Genomic DNA, 16925 nt, shown 5'->3' on the forward strand with positions numbered 1-16925 from the left:
ATTACAGGTGTGTCCAGCTATTTTGAATTTTTAGTAGAGGTGGGGTTTCACCATGTTGTCCAGGATGGTCTCGAACTCCTGACCTTAAGTGATCTGCCTGCTTCGTCCTCCCAGAGTGCTGGGATTACAGGAATGAGCCACCAAGCCCCGCCCTAAAACAATTCTTGAAACCAAACCTGGAGATAAAGCCCATCCTATGGCAGAAGTTGATAGCAAACAGAATTTATTTTTATTTTTATTTTTTGAGACAGAGTTTTGCTCTTGTTGCCCAGGCTGGAGTGCAATGGCACAATCTCAGTTTACTCCAACCTCTGGGTTCAAGCTATTCTCCTGTCACAGCCTCCCAAGTAGCTGGGATTACAGGCATGTGTCACCATGCCCGGCTAATTTTTTGTATTTTTAGTAGAGATGGGGTTTCTTCATGTTGGTCAGGCTGGTCTCAAACTCCCAACCTCAGGTGATCTGCTCGCCTTGGCCTCCCAAAGTGCTGGGATTACAGGCGTGAGCCACCACACCCGGCCGCAAACTGCGTTATTTACCCTCAAAGTTTATCAGCCAACAGTAGAAGTCGGGAGAAAGTCACAGAGAAGAAATGCTGGCTGTTGAAATGGGGCACCTCTTGTGTCTGCCTTGCGTGATGGAGAGACTGCTAGAACAGGCTGAATACCAGTGAGAATGGGAGGGGAAAGGTGAGGAAGATGTGGACCCTGGGGAGCCCCACAGAACATCTGGCAATAATCTGTGGGCTGCCAATTTCTGGCTTCAGGGACATTTGTCAGTGAGCAGGAGAATCCCTGAGTTAGAGAGATGCTTAGACATGGCCCTGGTGATCTGGGAGGAGGTGCCGAAAGCCCATTGACACGGTGTGGCCTCAGGACTTCAGAGACTCTTCTTCAACCCATGCTCCAATGCTGCCTCCAACCCCATGACCTCAGCAAGGCGTCACTGCTGGGCCACCTTTCCCAAGACCCTCAAGCAGCTAGACATAGCCTGGCTCATTGCATGGATCCATGCAGGTGTCAACCTAAAATAATCAAAAGGGCCAGAACCTAGTTGAAGGAGAGTTTATTCAAGTGCAAAGTTCAAGTACAGCCACCCAGGAAGCACAGATTCCAAAGAATGGAAGTCGGTGTTCTGAAGTCTAGAAGTTCAGGACCACGCGCATAGATAAAGTTTAGGGAAGCTTACTGGAATTTCTTTTTTTGGATGACCAAGATTTTAATTTTATGTATTTATTTATTTATTTTTGAGATAGAGTCTTGCCCTTTCACCAGGCTGGAGTGCAATGGCACCATTTCAGCTCACTTGCTTACCGGAATTTAAACATCCATCTTCCTTCCTTCCTTCCTTCCTTCCTTCCTTCCTCTCTCTCTCTCCCCCTTTCTTCCTTCCTTCCTTTCTTTCTTTCTTGTTGAGATAGAGTCTCGCTCTGTTGCCCAGGCTTGAGTGCAGTGGCGCGATCTCGGCTTGCTGCAACCTCCACCTCCTGGGTTCAAGCGATTTTCCCAGCCTGAGTAGCTGGGATTACAGGTACACTCCACCACACCTGGCTATTTTTTTTTTTTTTAGTAGAGAAGGGGTTTTGCCATGTTAGCAGGATGGTCTCAATCTCCTGACCTCATGATCTGCCCTCCTCAGCCTCCCAAAGTGCTGGGATTACAGGCGTGAGCCTCCACGCCTGGGCCCTCAACATCTTTCTATATAAGGCTTTAATGCATAGTTACAATGGTGTGATTAGTCGAGGTGGTCTTTTTCTTTCAAGAAAGGGATATTTGGCTGGGCTCAGTGGCTCTGCCTGTAATCCCAGCACTTTGGGAGGACAAGGCGGGTGGATCACCTGAGGTCAGGAATTCAAGACCAGAGTGGCCAACATGGTGAAACCTTGTCTCTACCAAAAATACAAAAATAGCCAGGCGTGGTGGCACGCACCTGTAAGCCCAGCTACTCAGGAGGCTGAGGCAGGAGAATTGCTTGAACCCGGGAGGCAGAGGTTGCAATGAGCAGAGATCACGCCATTGCACTCCAGCCTGGGCGACAGAGCCAGACTCCATCTCAACAACAAAAAAAAGGTGTTTTTAACCTTCCATACGGAAGATGCAACAGTCGTGAGGCCTTTGTGCTCTCTGGTCTGAGCCGCGTACAGGACAATAAAGGAGGCAGCTAATCTGTAACAAAGGTCAGGGATGGGAAGGAGGAGGTCTGGTCTCTGGGAGACTGAGGCAGGAGGATTACTTGAGCTCAGGAGTTTTTTTTTTTTTTTTTTGAGATGCAGTCTCGCTTTGTCGCTCAGGCTGGAGTGCAATGGCATGATCTCTGCTCACTGTAATCTCCGCCTCCTGGGTTCAAGTGATTCTCCTGCCTCAGCCTCCTGAGTAGCTGGGATTACAGGTGCCCACCACCACGCCTGACTAATTTTTGTATTTTTAGTACAGACAGGGGTGGGGGGAAGTTTCACCATTTTGATCAGGCTGGTCTCAAACTCCTGACCTCAAGTGATATGCCCTCCTCGGCCTCCCAAAGTGCTGGGATTACAGGCATAAGTCACCGTACCTGGCTGAGCTCAGGAGTTTCAATCTAGCCTGGACAACACAGCAAGACCCTGTCTCAGAAATAAAGAAATATTATACTATGACTTTGCAGCTCTTCATGTCTCTGCGAGTCATATCCAGAACAAGGACCATGGCGAGGAGAGCGAAGCTGCAATCTAAGCAGCAGAATTTGCACATGTGCTACTGACTCAGTCTCCAGGGCTTAACTTCCCCTTCGGCGTAATACATTTAGAGGGTCCCGAAATTTTATTTGCTTTTACATAGAGTTGTTTTTTTTTTTTAACACAGACATTTAGCTTCACTTGAACCTGAACGTGTTTGAAGCTTTACTGAATGTTTTCCTTGGGAGTAAGAAGTACTAGAAAATGTATGGTATGTGATTATCTTGCTATTTCATGACTACTTTTTACTATGTAAATCAGCAGAAGCAAGCTGTAATACTGTTGGTGGGATATTCGTTCTACTTAGCGTGATGAATTTGGCTGCAGAAATATCAGCATATTTGCCTTTGGGGTCCTGCCTCAGACCCATGATGGGGGCTCTGCAATCTATGGTACTTGCTTTCATTTGTTTATTCAGCTCTAAATGGTTTGTTTGCAAAAATAGCCTTCGTTTTCCCTTCACTGTTTCCATGCATCTTAGAAACAGGACTTTGCAGCCGGTCATGGTCACACACACCTGCAGTCCCAGCGACTTGCGAGGCTGAGGTGGGGGTGTGGCAGGCCAGGTCTCAGTAACGCAGGCTTCCATAACAACTATTTCAGTACTGACTGAGTGGTTAAGTTAAATATTAAAAGCTGAAAGAACCAGTGCCCTTATACAGAGGCCGGAATGTAATAAAAGCCCACCAAGACTTTTGCCCAGGTCTTTCCTGGCTTTAAAGCATGACGAGGTAACAAAGGAATTCTTAACAGGACCCGTTTAGGATTAAACAAGTTTTACTGCGGGTCTGAAGAAACTCCCCAGGCCTCCACAAACAAGCCTTAAAGGAACACCCAAACCTCCATGACTTAGTGGGAAGGAGGTAAGGATCGTCACCCCAGCACCTGGACCCATTTAGATTAATTAAATTTACTGAGGCTCCAGAGGAAGGTCTTCAGGACTCAGACCTTAGTTATAGATGAGAAGAAGTTAACCACTTACTTTTTAGACGAATGCACACTTACACATAGACATATAGCTTAGAAGGTATACGAGCTCTGGAAGACGTAATTTTGAGTTGGTCTGGTGATAATTTCCAGGACTTCTCTCTGTAACCGTTTACAGAAATAAAAAGTCCCTTCTCTCCCAGTTCATCTGCATCTTGTTATTGGGCCACGAAAAGAAACAGCCTGCCCCTTGGTTTGGTCTGGGAACAAGATTTGGCTTGCGAGCCAGGAGGCCGCTGGGATGGTGTTGCGTTCAGCAGCCAGCAGTTTGCTGTGAGACTGTTTTCAAGAGGATCCTAGCAGCTGCCAGTGAGGTTTTCCCGGGACCCTCCCGAGGGCTGTCCCTTTCACTTCTGGGATCTTTAAGAAAAAGTATGGTTTAGACACTTAGAAATGTCTTTGGGAAGAAAGAATTTTAGTGAACTGTGAAAACATCACATAGTCTAACCTCATAATAATTTTCCCGTTTTGAAAACCCAGGATTCAGTATGGGCTCTGCCCAGAGCGCAAAGATCCAGTTAAAAGAGGTAGTCAGTATCTAACAAAGTTAGTCTCCTTACACAGTCCAATGACAGAGTTCTATAATTTTATGTTTCATCTGGCATCCATCTTTAATCTCCATCTAGCACCACCGGACTTTTTCTTTCTGTACATTGAGATGTAAATCTTGCCATCTGATTTTTCACCTAAGAGTTGTTTCCTTCAATATGCAGATTTAGGGCTACTTACCTGACAACTGCCAGAGTAATAAACCAGGTTATCAAGAGCTTGGAAGTCTGAGGTAGGAAAAAAGGAGATCTCATAAATCTATAAAATATACTTCTCTTGGCATGTCTAGTGTGTCTATGTATTTATGTGTTGTGTGTACCATGTTTCACTGCTGAAAATATGTAAAAGAGCTCTAATTATTGGCTCAAAGAAAAATAAAAGGCCTTAAATACTTTTTAAGGAAAAAAGACTAGTCAAATGCTTTTTCAAGTTTGCATGACTGAAGTAAAATCTTTAATAAATAAGCTAGCTTTAAAATTATTAGTAATGTTAGAAATGTCTTAAGAATTGCCAGCATACATTTTTGTGTGCATTTATTTATTTATGTAATTAATTAATTAATTATTATCTTTTTGAGACAGAGTCTTGCTCTGTCTACCAGTCTGGAGTTCAGTGGCAGGATCTTGGCTCACTGCCGTCTCTGCCTCCCAGGTTCAAGTGATTCCTCCTGTCTCAGCTCCCGAGTAGCTGGGACTACAGGGGCCCATCACCACACCCCGCTAATTTTTGTATTTTTAGTAGAGATAGGGTTTCACCATGTTGGCTAGGCTAGTCTCAAACTCCTGACCTCAAGTGATCTGCCTGCCTCGGCCTCCCAAAGTGCTGGGATTACAGGCATGAGCCACCACACCCAGCCTGTTTACATTTATTGGTCAAGCCATTTCACAGTTACCTCTTCCAAATAAGATGAAATGTCAAAATTTGGCATAGAAGCTACAAAACTATAAACTCAGCCCAAAACAGAATGATCTTTGCTTGTATAATTTTTAATGAACATTCATATTGGTTTAATGAAGATAGCTACATGTTGAATTACTTAGTAAAATACCCTAACTTCTAATCTCGTGTCCTTAGGCACTCTCTAGTTCACAGATATGAAGGAGGTTTGTTCTGGGAAAGGACTGTTACTGTCTTTGTTTCAAAGCTAAACTATAAACTAAGTTAATGAACAAGAATAGCTTGGAGGTTAGAAGTAAGATGGAGTCAGTTAGGTCAGATCTTTTTCACTGTCTCAGTTATGATTTTGCAATGGCAGTTTCATAACTTTAAATGATGACTATTGCAGTTTTCATAAATTATCTTGGTAAATGATTAAAATAAATAGGTAAATGTAATGGGCTAAATATTCATAAAACACTTGTCATATTTATAATCTAAAGTCAAATTTAAAAATAGATATTTCATTATTTGGACATTTTTCAATAAAAATATAGGAAAACGTTCTTTCTAAAAATTGTGTCCTTTTAAAAGTGTAAGTTATTTTTGTCTAATTTAAAGCTTATTTAAAGGTTATATATGAAACAAGGTAAAAGAAATAGGAAATAAGAGAGATGTAAAGAAAGTTATAAAAATAGGGTTGGGTGTGGTGGCTCACCCCTGTAATCCCAGCACTTTTGGGAGGCTGAGGTGGGTGGATCACCTGAGGTCATTAGTTTGAGACCAGCCTGACCAACATGGTGAAACCCCATCTCTACTAAATACAAAAAATTAGCCGGGCATGGTGGTGCATGCCTGTAATCCCAGCTACTTGGGTGTCTGAAGCCGGAGAATTGCTGGAACTCAGGAGGCGGAGGTTGCAGTGAGCTGAGATTGTACCATCACACTCCAGCCTGGGCAATAAGAGCAAAACTCTGTCGCAAAAAAACAAAAAAAAAGTTATGAAAATAAAGACAGTTTTAAAGATTATTAGCAAAATAAAATTATCTTCAAAAATGTAAACATTTGGTCTAAATTATGCAGGTCAAATATTGGGTTTGCCTGGTTATGTATACACCTATGCAACAACCCTGCATGACCTGCATGTGTACACCAGAACCTAAAGTAAAAAAAAAAAAATTACTGGGTTTGCTAAATGCTTTAGGTCATAAACTGCTTGTTTGACTTAAAAATTGTTCAATTTATTTTGGCACATTAGATTCTAGATAAGGCCTAAGGACATGTGAACTTAGCCATGCTCCCTAGCTATGCAAAAGGTGTTAAAGAAGAAAGATTTTATATAAGAAAGGATCTTGTATGGTAAATTCTTATCCTAAAGTAAAGTGACTGTTTGTTTAAAAAGAGGGATGTTGGCTGGGCGCAGCGGCTCATGCCTATGATCCCAACACTTTGGGAGGCTGAAGCGGGTGGATCACTTGAGGTCACGAGTTCAAAACCAGCCTGATTAACATGGTGAAACCCCATCTCTACTGAAAACACAAAATTAGCTGGGCATGGTTGGCATGTGCCTGTAATCCCAGCTACTTGGGAGGCTGAAGTAGAATAGCTTGAACCTGGGAGTCAGAGGTTTCAGTGAGCTGAGATTGTGCTATTGTACTCCAGCCTAGACAACAAGAGCAAAACTCCATCTCAAAAAAAAAAAAAAGATGGATGTTTTGGACAAGTCAGAAAGTCCACACGTTGTAGATCATCTGTGTAAGTCATGAAATAATTTATACAAAGGAATTTATGTAAAATTGTGCAATTTAAAGATGATTAGGCCTTCTAAATGCTTCATAAAATGCCACCATGACTCTTAGCTATACAACTTCCCTGCTTTACAGCTAGGTAAGGCCTGGGACTCATGGAGTTAGATGCTGGAAACAGTCAGACCTTATCTGCACTTCTGTCTAGGTTCTAGGCTCCACACCTAGTACATAATTAAAATCTTAAACTCACCACAGTTTTCACCAAAGATGTAAGGGTCAACAGGGTAACATGTATTTGAAACTATTGAAGAACAGTTTTACACGCAAGGTGTGTAAGGAAAGTAGAATATACCTTTGGTAAAAAGATTATAAGAAGGCACGGGAATGTAGGTTTTTACCTAAATTAAAAGGTTAAAGGATTGGCCAGAAGTGGTGGCTTACACCTGTAATCCCAGCACTTTGGGAGGCTGAGATGGGCAGATCACCTTAGGTCAGAATTTTGAGACCAGCCTGGCAAACATGGTGAAACCTCATCTCTGCTAAAAATACAAAAATTAGCTGAGCGTGGTGCTGTGTGCCAGTAGTCTCAGGTACTCAGGAGGCTGAGACAGGAGAATCTATTGAACCCGGTAAGTGGAGGTTGCGGTGAGCCAAGACTGCACTACCACACTCCAGCCTGGGTGACAGAGTGACACTCTGTCTCAAGAGAAATAAATAAATAAATAAAATAAAAGGTTAAAGGATTATTTTAAGTTGGATAAAATAAAGCTGAAGGTTTAAGCAAATTGTGGAAGGTTTATGAGAAAATTAATTGTAAAAGAAATTTTGTGTGTCAACATATTGGCTAAAGTTAAAGGGGTATCATCCAGTGTTTCTGTAAATTGAGCATTAAAATAAAAGCATAATGGGTTTCTCTTAGAGCACTAACCTGCTCTTTAACAAAAATTATAAAGGGCTCTGAAAGGTTTATGACAATCTTACCTTATGGTCAAACATTGAAATGGAGTAAATATGTCTATTAGGTTTTATTAAGAATTGGGTTTGACATTAATAGTATACTTGCATAAAGGTGAAATTTGGCTTCTTTGGTACAAAAGTCATATAGGAAGCATTGTCAAATATAAAATAGTGTTTGGCTTTCTTTGTTTTTTTTTTTTTGTATAAATATTTGTATTTGTATAAATATGTTATTGGCATGTTTTCCAAAGTTATGGGAGACTCTTTTAATTCTGATATTTCTTAGCATACATTATCAACAATAAGTATAATTGTTATGTTAAATTATTGTGTGCCACAGAGGTAACAAATTCCCTTGACAATTGTGTCTTTGACTATGGCTACCGTAAAACTTTTGTCATCCATGAACCATTGTTGTCTTGTTTTGTTACTCTTTAGGAGGTGATTATATGATTATTGATAAAGCTCTAACAAGTACTCTTAAATGCAGACTTCTGATAACTTTGGAGATTGTGACATCAGAAAAGAGGGAAATGTTCAGGACTCTCAGAGAGCTAAAATGTTCAGTTATTAAGCAAGACAAGAATTAACTATATGAACTGAACTAATAGGCGACTGAAGTGATCTTTTTGAATTTTGCTTAAAACGTTGCTGATACTTTGTTTTGCTTTTCAGAGTGAAGGGAACTTTTCTTTTGCACTATTGACAGCTTTTAACAATTAAGTAAAGTATACTCTTATGAGCAAAATTTGGAGCATATTTGTTTCTCTCTACCTGATTTCTTCAGAATTTGAAAACTATTTGTGAGTATTCTTAATTTATGGCAGTATAATTATTTGTGTAAGTGCAATAAAAATCTGTTTTCTTTTGTAACAGGACACAATTGAAAAAACTGGTTACCAAGGCTTTGATTGGAATGATGTGCTTTCCTTTGAGGAATCAAATTTGACTAATGGAGCCAATAAAGCCCTTGAAAACCAGCCTCATATTTTGTGTAGAGTTGCTGTACAGGGATTCTGACCTGTGATAAGTAAAGAATGTCACTTCCTGACAGGCCAGTAGCCCCAAGTTATCTGGGAATCTAGAGAAGAATTTGCCCGACTCACGGTATTTGAGGGTACAGATCCATGGCTAGGCCCAGCCCTAAAAGGTCTTATCTCAGATTCCTTCTGTGGAACAGAGTTCCATCAAATCCAATTTCAAAGGCCTATCTGAAAAATAATTATTCTTGCTGTACTTTATACAAATAATCTGGCCAAGTGTAATACAGTAAATCAGTCCTACTATGATTCGTCTTTAGTAAAAATGGGAAACTGGAGAGAGAAAGATTATGTTTCAAAACTAGAGTACACCTGTTGTTAAATTCTAGTCTTGTCTGATGTTTTTCAATTTTACTACTTTCTAGTTTGGAATTCTAATTTTTCTGGCTACAAGTCTCCAAAATAATGTTTTCATTTTTTTCCTTCTTCTTTTCCTTTTTCCCCATTTTTTCCTAATTGGAAATCGCTGAAACACTGTGCTTTCTTACAGCCCTGCGACCTGAAGATGAGGCAACCTACACTTCAGAAGAAAACAGCAGCAACCTCTTTATCTGTGTTGCTGTCGTATATTGTTCCAAAACATCCCTTGAGCTCATACTATTATGTTTCAGCAGGCGCTGCCTCTAAGCCCCCAGAGAGAGAGTGCTACTGGGAGCAAATTGACCTCTTCCACTCCAATGCTGCATTCAGTGCCCTAAAACAATGAACCCCTTCTCAGCAGAAAGTAGCCAGAAAGATTACGATGCCCCATCTCCCTACAGTTCTCATGATAAATAAATATACAAGCCTGATAGAAATCATGAGCAAATTGACAGCGAGGATTGTGGCAGACTGGGTCTCACTAACGCAGGCCTCCATAACAACTGTTCCAGTACTGACTGAATGGTTAAGTTAAATATTAAAAGCAGAAAGAGCCAGCACCCTTATACAAAGGCTGGAATGTAATAAAAGCCCACCAAGAGTTTTGCCAAGGCCTTTCCTGGGCTTTAAAACATGATGAGATAGTAAAGGAATTCTTAACAGGACCTGTTGAGGATTAAACAAGTTTTACTGGGGGTCTGAAGAAAGTCCACAGGCCTCCACAAACGAGCTTTATTGGGGACTAAAGGAACTCCCTAAACCTCCATGATTTCTCAAGAGGCAAGATACGGGTAATCACCCCTGTCATCTGGACCCAGCTAGATTAAGTAAATTTACAAGGCTCCAGAGGAAGGTCTTCAGGACTCAGATCTTAGTTATAGTTTCGAAGAAGTCAATTGTTTATGTCTTTAGATGAATGCACACTTACATGTAGACATATAGCTTACAAGGTATACAAGTTCAGGAAAACATTGTAATTTTGAGTTGGTCTGGTGATAATTTCCAGGCCTTCTCTCTATAACCAGTTACCGAAATAAAAAGTCCCTTTTCTCCTGGTTCATCTGCATCTTGTTACTGGGACATGAGAGTATCCGGCCTACCTTTGGTTTGGTCTGTGAACAGGAGGATTACTTGAGCTTAGGAGTTCTAGTCCAGCCTGGGCAACATAGCAAGACCCTGTCTCAAAAAGAAAGTAAGAAGTGATGATATGGGTTTGCTGCTCTTTAAATCCATGACTTTGCAGCTCTTCATCTGAAGAGGTGGCATCTGTTTTCTCTGTTTGAGTGTGGCACATCGAGGAAAATGGCTTTGAGCAGTGGTGTGGCAGACGTGACTGTAGGCCAGCTCTGAGCTGAAACTGCCAGGGGACTGCACACTTCCTCTCTCATCTCTGCCAACTGCTGCAGCATGCCCGGGCCAGCCCGCTGGAGCACAGAGCCCAGTGCATCGGGACAGCCACAGCAACAAGGCTCGCCTGTTGCCACCACAGATGCGTGAGGGTACCCGGCTGAGAGACAAACCGCGCAGCAGGCGGCTTTTCAAACGGAGTCACAGACGAGCTCCATGGCTGTGATGGAAGTTCTCCCTGTGCCAGGACTGCACTTGGCCCCTGACTGCTTGAGCAGCCGGTGTGACAGCCAGCTCTCCGCTGCCGTGCGTGTCGGCTGGGCTGGAGCCAGTGCATCAAGAAGTAGACGCAGCAGTGGATCACGAGCGAAACATTCCTGAGAGCTGGCAGAAGCTGGTGTCTAAGCCGTCGGGACACAGGTGGGCACTCTCCTGGCAGCGGAGGAACGGCCTCCTGGCAGAACCAAAGCTTGCTTTGTGCCTTTGATGCCTCTGCTGCAGAGTGGTTTTCTGTCCCAAACCCGAGGCCATGTGTCTATTCTTTCTCATTTATTTAAAGGAGAAGAAAAAAAATGATTGTGTATATTTGCTCGTGCACACATAACCTAGTATTATTACAGTGTCTTACAGGCCAGGCATGGTGGCTCATGCCTATAATCCCAGTACTTTGGGAGGCTGAGGCAGGCAGATCACTTGAGGTCAGGAGTTCGGGTCCAGCCTGGCCAACATGGCGAAAACCCATCTCTACTAAAAATAAGAAATTAGCTGGGCATGGCAGTGCGTGCCTATAATTCCAGCTCTCGGGAGGCTGAGGCAGGAGAATTGCCTGAACCCGGGAGGCTGAGGTTGTAGTGAGCTGAGATCGTGCCACTGCACTTTAGCCTGAGTAACAAGTGAGCCTCTGTTTTTTAAATAAAGTCTTACAGACCCAAGGATGAATTTGCCTTCCTCTGTGAGAGGGGAGATGTGCTCTGATGATACAGGAGAAAACCCCAAAATCAGCATCAGCCCACCAACCATGCCAGCGAAGCCCCACCCAGGCGCGCCCAGCGTGGTAGTCTGTGAGCGGCCAGGCTTCTGGGAAGGGCAGTGTTGTATGGAACCACGCTCTGCCAGGCCATGTTCTGGGGCTTCCCGTCACTCAGTCTTTTGTTACTCATCCATTGCATGTTTCCCCAGCACCTCCTATGAACCAGATGCCGCCTGAGGAACTGGGGTCACCAGAGCAAATGAGACCAGGCCCCTGCACTCAGGGGGTCCAGGCTCAGGGGAAGAGAGAAGACAAAAAATAGGAAAAGAAGTCAGCTAATTTCAGACCGTGCTCAGCGCTGTGGAGAGAATGCGTGGCACTCGGATGCCCTGAGCAGCCCAGATGGTGCAGCCGCTGGGGTTGTGGCGTTGAGGGTGTGACCCTGAAAAGATGTAGAGTTGGGAGTGAGTGGAGGGGCGGTGGCGGGTGGAGAATGAGCTCTGTGTTGAGGAGCAGTGAGCAGCCACTGTGCCTGGAGCTGGGTGGGGGCTCAGGGCAAAGGGAGACTGGCAGAGTTTGGGGAGGGGGCTCCTGGCCCAGATCAGGTGGGCTGTGACATGGAGCATGATGATATCCTAAAACCATTCTAAGGACACTACTAGGCATTTGAACAAGGGGAGGATGGAGATCAGTTCATGTTTCTAAAAGTCTCAGAAGTAGAGTATGACATCTGTCCCTACGAGCTTGTACAAGAATGTTGATAGCAGCGTTAGTCACAACAACCAAAAGGTGGAAACAATCCGAAGTCCCTCAGCTGACGAGCGGGTGAACAAGGGGTGGTGCATCCCCACGACGGAACGATCTCCAGCCCTAAGAAGTAACAACGCGCCGACACATGGCAACCTTCAACGCGGGTGAACCTTGAGCAAGTCAGCGTGAAAAAAGGCTCGAGAAAAAAGTCTCTCTACACATTGGGATTGCTCAGGAGTAGAAACAAGGGTCATCATTCAGAATGCATGGAATGGCAAGCCCCCAGCCCATTCGGTGAGGGAAGGGTAAGGGGAGTTTTACTGGCAAAAAGAGATTTATATAAGCTGCTTAGAACAGAGTCCATGGGTCCCAGAGGTCCAAGGTCAGAGTTGCTGTCAGTTCATTGGTGAAGATGCTGTTCCTGGGCAGGAGTTCTTCCAGGAGCGTCTTGCCTGAGTCACCGCCATCCTAAAGGACATGTGCTGATGACCTTATCAAAGCCCAGGACGTGCGAAAGACACGAACGGGTTTTAGGAAAGTTCTTGAAGCAGTCATCTCGGACACCTAAGTGTGAGCCTCCACTGTTTTTTGCTTTCCCAGACCTGTTTTGTCTGGGTCTGACAAAAGTGAGTTCAGGCCGGGTGTGGTGGCTCACACCTGTAATCCCAGCACTTCGGGAGGCCGAGGCAGGTGGGTCACATGAGGTCAGGAGTTTGAGACCAGCCAGGCAAACATAGTGAAACCCCGTCTCTACTAAAAATACGGAAATTAGCCAGGTGTGGTGGTGGGAGCCTGTAATCCCAGCTGCTTGGGAGGCTGAGACAGGAGAATCGCTTGAACCCAGGAGGCAGAGGTTGCAGTGAGCTGAGATCATGCCACGGCACTCCAGCCTGGGCAACAAGAGTGAAACTCTGTCTCAAAAATAAAAGTGAGTTCATCTCGATATTGGCAATGTCGATAAAAACATTATGCTCCGTTAAAGAAACCAGACACAAAAGACCATGTATTGTTAAGATTCAATTTCTATGAAATATAGGAATAGGCAAATCTATAGTGACAGAAAATAGATGAGCAGTTGCCTCAGCCTGGGGGAGGGGAGGGTGAGAGGGACTGCCGATGGCCTGGGGTTTCTTTCTGGGGTGAGGAAGATGGAATTTGATAGTGGTATTGGATGTACAATTTCATGAATACTCTAAAAACCACTTAATCATATACTTTAAAAGGGCTGCTTTATGGTATGTAAATTAATTCTCAATAAAGCTGTTTTTAAAAAGTAGAGGTTGGAGAGTTGGGGGCAGGGCAGCAGGAAGAAGGCAGGCAAGGGGTGATCCTGGGACAGGAGGTGGATGCTGGGCCAGGGTGGAGGTGGAGGTGGAGGGAACGGGACAGGAGGTGGATGCTGGGTCAGGGTGGAGGTGGAGGGAAGGGGATAGGAGGTGGAGGCTGGGCCAGGGTGGAGGCTGGAGGTGGAGGGAAGGGGACAGGAGGTGGATGCTGGGCCAGGGTGGAGGTGGAGGTGGAGGGAACGGGACAGGAGGTGGATGCTGGGTCAGGGTGGAGGTGGAGGGAAGGGGACAGGAGGTGGATGCTGGGCCAGGGTGGAGGTGGAGGTGGAGGGAACGGGACAGGAGGTGGAGGCTGGGCCAGGGTGGAGGTGGAGGTGGAGGAAGGGGACAGGAGGTGGGGGTGCAGCCCTTGCTGCGGGGTTGGACGTGCAGGGTAATGGAGAGAGAAAGAGCAGCGGGGAGTAATAGTGGTGGTGGAGGTGTGGGGCCAGCAGCTCCATGTTGGATTTGCCATTTCTCAACCAGCCTAGGATGACGACGGGCACTGTGTGGGGAATCAGGGCAAACAACAGCCCAGGGCCTGGCCTCTGGAACGCTGCAGACCCGGGCTTCATCCTGGCCCCACCATGGGGAGAGGTCGAGACCTTGGGCATGAAAGTTAATTTCTCAAGATCTCCCATTTGTAAAATGAGGATAATGTGTGCTATGTTGAATGTCCCCTCCAAAACTCAGACTGAAACTGTCCCCACTGTGGCCGTATTGAGAGACGGGCCTTTGAGAGGTGACTGGACTCTGCCCTCATGGATGGAGTCATTCATTCATTCATGGTTAGTGGATTGATGGGTTATCATGGGAGGGGAGCTGGTGGCTTCATAAGAGGAAGAGACCCCTGAACTAGCACATCAGCACACGCAGCCCCTCGCCACGTGACCGGTGGGAAGGCTGTCACCATGTGGCCTCTTGGCCTTGCACTTCTCAGCTGCCAAAGTCATTTTAGTTTGGCAGCTGTGAGAAGTAGCTGTGAAAAATAAGTTCCTTCGCTTTATCAGTTACTGAGTTTCAGATATTCTGTTTATAAGCAACAGAAAACAGAAGACGATAATAAGCATGCCTACCTTTTACGGTGTTGTTGGGATAGGGCTGGATAAAGCTGTTAAGTGCCCAGCCTAGGCCCGTGCGCTGTGAGGGCCAAGTGTAGTGATGCAGCTGTGAGACTTCAGACCGTCACTTCCTCAGTCTGGGCCTTGGTTTGATGCTCTGTGGAATGGGGGTTGGACTAGCTGATTCCTGGGGTCCCTTCTGAAACCCCAACTTTGTGAGTCCATGACATGAAACTCAAGCCCCCTGCCATGGTCTCTCCCTCCCCAGAGATGTTTAAGAGTTAGAAGCTCGTTTCCCTGGCTGCCCAAAGTGCAGGGAGCCTCATGTTCCCGTGACTCTCACTTTCCTGTTTCCATGTTTCACACGGAAGTCATTTAGCAAGTGAGTCTCGGTGGAAGGAAGGCATTAGCATCTGTAATTGATCAGACCATGTAGTTAAACCCCTAAGAAGGCTTCAGGTCTTATCTCACTCAGCGGGGGCTGCTGTGAAGAATGCCACAGATGAGCAGATTAAACAACAGAAATTGATTTCTCACAGTTCTGGAGGCTAGAAGTTCAAGATCAAGCTGCTGGCCAGTCCTGTGCCTAGTGAGGTCTCTTCCTGGTTTGCAGACGGCCGCCTTCTTACTGTATCCTCAGATGATGGGGGAGACAGAGTGAGCAAGCTCTCTTCTCTCTTCTTATAAAGGCACTGACCTCATCATCGGGCTCCACCCTCACAACCTCATTACCTCCGAGTCCTCACCTCCTAACACCACAGGGGATTAGGGTTTCAACATCTGAATTTTGATAACTATTCAGTTCATAACAGGTCTGTACCTGGGGTCCATGTAGGTCACTTTTATTTCCAGCAGAATAGTCGTAGTCTGTACCACCATTACACCAGTCTGTATGCAGGTAACTCGTATATGGCTTTCCACAAATGGCTTTATTCTGTCCCAAAATGGCAATTTTATTTTACTTACTTACTGTATGTGTGATTAATACATTCTCATGGTTCAAGATAAAAATAACCAAGAAGTCCCCTGCTGGCTCTGTACCCAGCCTCCTACGACCTCACCAAGAGCAGCCAACGTGCCCAGTTTCATGCGGGTCCTCGAGATACTTTATGCAGTTACAAGCAATTGCATGTGTATTTCCTGTTTTGGCATGAGGGTTAGCACATCATACACACGTTGTTCTCCGCCTTATTTTTGTGTAATAAGCTGGAGATATTTCCATATCTCTAGGAGGAAGGAGATAGGAAAATAATTTCTTTTTGCATGTGTGCCACAATAGCAAATAAATTTCCTCATTTTTTAATGGTAAAAGACACATAACATAAAATTCACCATCTTAACTATTTTACTAATAAGTGTACAGTTCAGTGATATTAAGTACATTTGCATCGTTTTGCAATCATCACCACCATCAGCCTCCAGACCTTTTTTTTTGTTTTGCAAAACCAAAACTCTGTCCCCGTTACACACTAACTGCCGGTTCTCCCTTCCCTCAGCCCCTGACACCCACTATTCTATTGCCCGTCTCTATGCGTATGACTACTCTAAGAAACTCATACAAGTGCAGGGGGCCAGGCGCGGTGGTTCATGCCTGTAATCCCAGCACTTTGGGAGGCCGAGGCGGGCAGACAGATCACAAGGTCAGGAGTTCAAGATCAGCCTGACCAACATGGTAAAACCCCGTTTCTACTAAAAATACAAAAATTAGCTGGGTGTGGTGGTGCACGCCTGTAATTCCAGCTATTCAGGAGGCTGAGGCAGGAGAATGGCTTGAACTCAGGAGGCAGAGGCTCCAGTGAGATCATGCCACTGCACTCTAGTCTGGGTGACAGAGTGAGAGTCCATCTCAAAAAAAAAGAGACTCATACAAGTACAATCATTTGTCTTTTTGTGACTGCCTTTTTTTTTGAGATGGAGTCTTGCTCTGTTGCCCAGACTGGAGTGCAGTGGCATGATCTTGGCTCACTGCAACCTCTGCCTCCTGGATTCAAGCGATTCTCCTGCCTCAACCTCCTGAGTAGCTGGGATCACAGGCATGCATCACCACAGCCCGCTAATTTTCTTTTATTATTATTATTGTATTTTTAGTAGAAACAGGGTTTCACCATTTTGGTCAGGCTAGTCTCGAACTCCTGACCTCAGATGATCCACTTCCCTGGGCCTCCCAGAGTGTTGGGATTACAGGCGTGAGCCACTGTGTCCGGCCTGTGACTGTTTTATTTTACTGAGCACATTGTCTTCAAGG

The 16925-nt window shown here is 44.8% G+C and overlaps 1 long non-coding RNA gene across 1 annotated transcript in view; it reads left to right on the forward strand.

Moving 5' to 3' along the window:
• LOC110567980 (uncharacterized) overlaps window positions 1-11302 on the forward strand; it is a 28249-nt gene extending 16947 nt beyond the window's left edge. Inside the window, exon 4 of the long non-coding RNA XR_002478310.2 lies at window positions 8503-11302. This is a non-coding gene — a long non-coding RNA (uncharacterized LOC110567980). The remainder of the gene's footprint in view (window positions 1-8502) is intronic.
• The last annotated feature ends 5623 nt before the right edge of the window (window positions 11303-16925 follow it).

This window comes from Aotus nancymaae, unplaced genomic scaffold (genome assembly GCF_030222135.1).
Source record: "Aotus nancymaae isolate 86718 unplaced genomic scaffold, 86718_ANA_hifiasm-v0.15.2.pri h1tg000022l_1, whole genome shotgun sequence".
Classification (NCBI taxonomy): domain Eukaryota; kingdom Metazoa; phylum Chordata; class Mammalia; order Primates; family Aotidae; genus Aotus; species Aotus nancymaae.